The 5910-nt window shown below is 55.5% G+C and overlaps 1 pseudogene; it reads left to right on the forward strand.

Annotated features, from left to right (window-relative positions):
• LOC131270485 (large subunit ribosomal RNA) overlaps positions 1–4765 on the forward strand; it is an 11038-nt pseudogene extending 6273 nt beyond the window's left edge.
• Positions 4766–5910: the final 1145 nt, after the last annotated feature.

Raw genomic sequence — 5910 nt, forward strand, 5'->3', positions numbered from 1 at the left:
GTTACCACCTTATAGGCAGTGCCAAAGACATTGTCCTCAGCTTCCGCAATCATCTCATCAAAGCTACGGTCCTTGCTTGCCTTGATGGCGCGGGCGAGTTCCTTCTTACAACTCCTGTGCCGTTCTCTGGCCAACTCTCGTTGTGCACCAGTTCCGGCAGTCAAAATCGCATCCTCAGATGACTTGCACTGCTCCCTGAGAAGGCCGATTTCCTGCGTCCACCAGTACATTTCCGGTCTCACCAAAAACTGCGCTGGCGGTGCCCTCTGCATCACCTCATCGCAGGCTCTAGTAAGTCCAGCGGTGAGAGTCGCCGGTGATGCAGCCGCTTCGGCAAACCCGGAAGCCTGGAGCGCGATCTGGAAGGCTTCGGGATGGAATTGACGCAACTTCCATCTCGGTCCAATCTGCTCGCGTTGTCGCTGCCGGTCGCGATGCTGGTGCTGTTGTTCCGGTTGCCTCTGCTGGTGTGGTGAAGCGCTGCTGACTGGTGTCGCGGATACGCTGAATCTCACGTATCTGTGGTCACTGTTGGTGAAAGTGTCGAGCACCCGCCAGTCGTTACCGGGTTCAATGGCCGGACTGGCGAAGGACACGTCGACCACACTTTCAGTAGCACTGCCGTTGCCGACGAACGTGGGCACACTGCCGCGGTTCAAGATCGCCAGGTCAAGCTGGTCGACGACCTCGGCGAGATCCTCACCACGCGGCTTCGTCCTCGCGCTGCCCCATCGCACGTGCCAGGCATTGAAGTCGCCCGCCAAGACTACGAGGGGGTGTGCTCTGGCCTCGATATCGATCTCGTCGAGCAGCCGCTGGTAGTCCTCGTCCGTCCATCCCGGTGTTGGTGGGGCGTAGCAAGAGATGAAGGTCACCCCCGCCACCTGGACCGACACCAGTCCTACCCTACTTGCCCAGACTCGCTGTATGGGCAAGGCTCCGGTCGTAATAACGGCTGCCTTCGCTGTCGAGTCCACCGCCCAGTTCCCGTTATTGGGTGGAACACGGTAGATCTCCGACGCCAGCACAATGTCGATCCTTTGCTCCCGTGCGGTCTGGAGCATGAGGTCTTGTGCTACCCTGCTGCGCGCCAAGTTGATCTGGAGGATCTTCAACCCAGCGTCACGCCCTCTAACAGTGGTGTTCGTAGCTAGCGGGAACATGACGGCTGGCTACTTCCGCTGCAAACCGGTGAACCTGTCTGATGTTGTCCGGAACACGTAAGGCACTTGGGGCCCGAGCTGCACTCCTTGGCCTTGTGCTGCTTCGATCCGCACCGGAAGCAGCACTTGGAGTAGTCAGGGCCGGTGCACTCGCGAGAGCGGTGCCCCTTGCCAAAGCAGCGGTAGCAGAGCTGCTCTCCTGCAGGGACCGATGCGAGCGCCTGCACGACGCAACTCGTGTTCCCTATGGTGACCCGGTGACCGTCGAGAAGCTGGCACTGCCCGCGCGGCAGCTTGATATGGGCTTTCTGCAGCCCGTCGTACCGCCGCCACAGCCGAACTGCCTCGCCCGGAACCGTCAGCCCCGCCTGCCGCTTAATCGCCGAAATCAAGTCGTCGACAGTCGCCAGCATGTCGATTCCTGTGATCGCTGCCGTCTGCTTGTCGACAAGGAGGTGGGCCACTCCATCCTCCTTGATGGCTTCGCTGACATCGGCCAGCACACTCTCGCAGTCCGTGTTCGGCTTCAGCCACAGCGACAGCTTCCGCTCCCCTGTGCGGCAAACCCTCGCCACGAACTGATCCACATTGGTCTTGGAACGCACTGCCTTGTATGTGTCGAGGAAGGCCTTGCCCTCGTTGGCCTCGAGGACGATCACCGCAGGCCTCTCCACTTTAGCAGCGCTCTTTCCCGCTTTCTGTGGTGCTGCTCTCTTGTCTCCCTTGGCCACGACTTTAGCAAAGGATGCTGGTTGCGCATGCACCTTGGTTGCCACAGCCGCTGCTTTCTTTACCTTCGGTTTTGGCTTTCCTGGAGCCATGGCCTGGGACAAGACGGCCTCGACCGGGATCTCGGGGACATCAGGCGTGATGACTTCGTTCATGCCCGTCGGTTCGCCCTCTTTTTTCTTGCCGCGCCTTGCCCGGGTCCGCTTTCGTTTGGGAGTGTCGCCAGGTGGATGCTGGCTTTGCCCAACAGCACTGGAGTCGACGACATGTTGTTGTTGCTGCTGCGTAGCTACCGCCAACTCTCCCATCGAGTGGAGTCCACTTTGGAGCAGCATAAGTTCTCTTTCGCTGGCTGCCGCACGCTCACGAAGGCTAATGTTGTCTCGCTTCAGCTCCTGATTTTCACGAGACAACAACTTCAGCTTTGTCTTCAGCTCCGCGTCGCCATCCTTTGCCGTCGCCCGGCCCGTCTCCATCTCGCTAACCTTAGCGAGGAGAGTCTCGACGGTTGCCCGGAGCTCCCTCAACTCGCTGCTGAGGCTTGCGATAGTCGGCTCCTGCTGCGGGACTTCGGCCACCTGCTGGACGACGGTTGAGTTGAGCTCGTCCTCGTCGCTCTCCTCTGAAATCTCCATATCACTGGCTAGCAGGGCCATCCGCTGCACCACCACCACCGGCCGAGTGGGCGTCGCAGTCGATGGCGCGACACTGCCTCCCTTTCGCTGCCGAGTCAACGGCAGCGCAACCGATGATGTCATCACTTTGTCCCCGTCGTCCTTCGGCGATGGCGCGGTAGCGTCACAGGTGGACCGGAGCCTGACGGACCGACGCGTCGAAGGCTCCCCCGATGCCTGCTCCATTCCCCTACTGCAACCCTGAAAATCGCTGTGGGCAATGGGTTAGGTTGCGGAGAGCCAGGGTGGAGTGTCTGGGAAGGGAAGGTGGGAAGGGGAAGGGGAGTGGAGGAAGGCCAAGTACCGGTGCGAAATAGAAACTCCAACAAATAAAAGGCCAAACCAATCTTTTTCCCCTTTCCAAATCTGAGCTTATATCTCAGTTCTTCTCTGCGATCAGGTGCCGCCTGGTTGACAAATCCGCAAACCGCCAGCCGATACACTCGCCATAAAACTCAGAGTGCCGCCTGGTTGTGATAACCGGTGATCTCCACCAGCCGAGACACTCGACGAACTGAAGGCGCCGCCTGGTTGTGACGTTGAAAAGCTCAGCACCAGTGCCGCCGCCTGGTAACAGTGTTCGAAATCTCCGTGAGCCGAGACACCCGCCACGACCCGAAGCGCCGCCTGGTGGCAATGCTGGCAATCCGCTGGTACTGGTGGCGCCGCCTGGCGGCCAACTTCGGAACCAAGTTTAGCCGAGACACACTGAAATATTTCACCGGGATGATCGAACCTCGAAATTTTTCAGCCGAGACACATGAAACATTTCACTCTTAGCCAAGACACCTTGAAAAGTTTCACTGAAACATTTCAACCGGATGGTTGGTCCATGAAATATTTCAGCCGGGACACTTGAAACATTTCACCCCCAGCCGGGACACCTATCCGGGACACACTGCCGCCAACGGTCAATCAAAAATACCGGCCAATTTGGAAAACCGGCCAATTTGAATTACCGACCGATTTGAATTAACGGCCACTTCAAACCAACGGCCACCGACTCCACCAACGGTCAATTTGAACGACCCGAAAATCCGGCACCAACGGTCCTTTTTTGAAAAACTGGATCAGATGACACGGAGCCCGATTCGGCTTAGGTGAAATCGCTCGGATCTTCGAGTCCGAATCCGGCTGGAAAATGGACGATCGAATCTTCACCTGCCAAAATTTTTGCACCGCGTGCTCTCACTTTATTTACACTTATTTTGCGCTGAATTCGTCTTTTTTCATACGGTTTTCTCTGACTTTCGTTTTAAAACACCGTCTGTCATCTAAAAAACCACATCCGGCCAGGATCCGGACACTTTTTTAACCGAAAAACACGTAGTCCCAAATGGGGCTACGCCCCGGGCCGCTCTCCATACAAAATGTAAACAAACACTTTTCTTTCTTATTTTTCGTTGAAATCGATGATTTTAATGCGGTTTTCACTACTAATCTGTAGATTGGCACTAGTTTTAACGATTACAACAAACTTTCGTGGGTTCTTTAAACTTTTTACGCGAAATTTTTGTAAAAAACACGGAGCAACGCTCAGCACGTGTTGACACTACAGCGTTTGACAGCTCACACCACAGGGATAACTGGCTTGTGGCCGCCAAGCGTTCATAGCGACGTGGCTTTTTGATCCTTCGATGTCGGCTCTTCCTATCATTGCGAAGCAAAATTCACAAAGCGTAGGATTGTTCACCCTTTCAAGGGAACGTGAGCTGGGTTTAGACCGTCGTGAGACAGGTTAGTTTTACCCTACTGGTGTGCAAGTACTATCTCAATGGAATTCCTGTGCAGTACGAGAGGAACCACAGGTACGGACCAATGGCTCAATACTAGTCCGAGCGGACTTTGGTATGACGCTACGTCCGTCGGATTATGCCTGAACGCCTCTAAGGTCGTAACCGAACCAGGCTGGTAGTATATGTATAGGAGTCGTTAGCTAGATGGCTAATAACATCACGAGACCGGATTGAGTCTTCTATAGACTCTTTCCATTTATTGGAAACCCTCAAACTGAGCCTATCGCGAGTGCGCTCGCCGAAGTACCTGAAGTGGGAAAAGGCGTTGTGCTTGCCGATCTTCCAAGAATAGTTTCGACTCCTAAGACCACCCGAAAACGACGGGTTTGCAGGCTGGGCGCTACGCATTGAAGAGAGATGTACATTTCGATCCTTTCAGGCGACCCATGCTTGGTGGTTGTGTGCGGTGTGCTCCCCCCGGGGGGCACATGCGGCATACCGTGTGTGGACTAGTTGGACCCACCCTTGCGGTGGACCGACCGGTCAGTGGTGTTTGCGGGTTAACACATGCGAGCGTTGCGGCCCAGAGGCCTTACCGCCTTTCACTGCGGGTTCGTCAAGAACTTGGAGATGGTCGCAACGCATCGGGTCCTCCCGGGGTACTTGGTGTTTGGATGCTGGCTTGGTGATTAAACACTTGATATTCCATCTTCGGATGAATTTCGGGTGTCACCTGTTGCCTAAGACCACTTGCATGTTTAGCTCGCCGTGGGGTAGCAAGCGTTGTGATCTAATGGCCTTACCGGGCAAACACTTTCGGTTCGTCAAGGACTTGGAGTGCCGGGACGGGTTGGCGGATCCATCACTCTGAGTATGCCGGGTTGATACTTGGGGTTGGTTTGGTTTTGGTGACCCAATACTAGATGTACCATCTCGGTGGTATGTCAGTATCACCTATACTCCAGACCACTTGCATGGTTAGCAAGCGTTGTGATCTAATGGCCCAACCGGGCAAACACTTTGGGTTCGCAAGGACTTAGAGTGCCGGGACGGGTTGGCGGATCCAACACTCTGGGTACCTCCGGGTACTTGGGGTTGGTTGAGGACTTGGTGAACAAACACTTGATATACACTCTCCGGATGTACTTCGGGTATCGCCTGTTGTCCGAGACCACTTGCATGGTTAGCAAGCGTTGTGGTCTAATGGCCCTACCGGGCAAACACTTTGGGTTCGCAAGGACTTGGAGTGCCGGGACGGGTTGGCGGATCCAACACTCTGGGTACCTCCGGGTACTTGGGGTTGGTTGAGGACTTGGTGAACAAACACTTGTTGTACACTCTCCGGATGTACTTCGGGTGTCACCTGTTGTCCGAGGCCACTTGCATGGTAGCAAGCGTTGTGATACAATGGCCCTACCGGGCAAACACTTTGGGTTCGCAAGGACTTGGAGTGCCGGGACGGGTTGGCGGATCCAACACTCTGGGTACCTCCGGGTACTTGGGGTTGGTTGAGGACTTGGTGAACAAACACTTGTTGTACACTCTCCGGATGTACTTCGGGTGTCACCTGTTGTCCGAGGCCACTTGCATGGTAGCAAGCGTTGTGAT

Source organism: Anopheles coustani (assembly GCF_943734705.1).
Source record: "Anopheles coustani chromosome X unlocalized genomic scaffold, idAnoCousDA_361_x.2 X_unloc_34, whole genome shotgun sequence".
Taxonomy (NCBI): Eukaryota; Metazoa; Arthropoda; class Insecta; order Diptera; family Culicidae; genus Anopheles; species Anopheles coustani.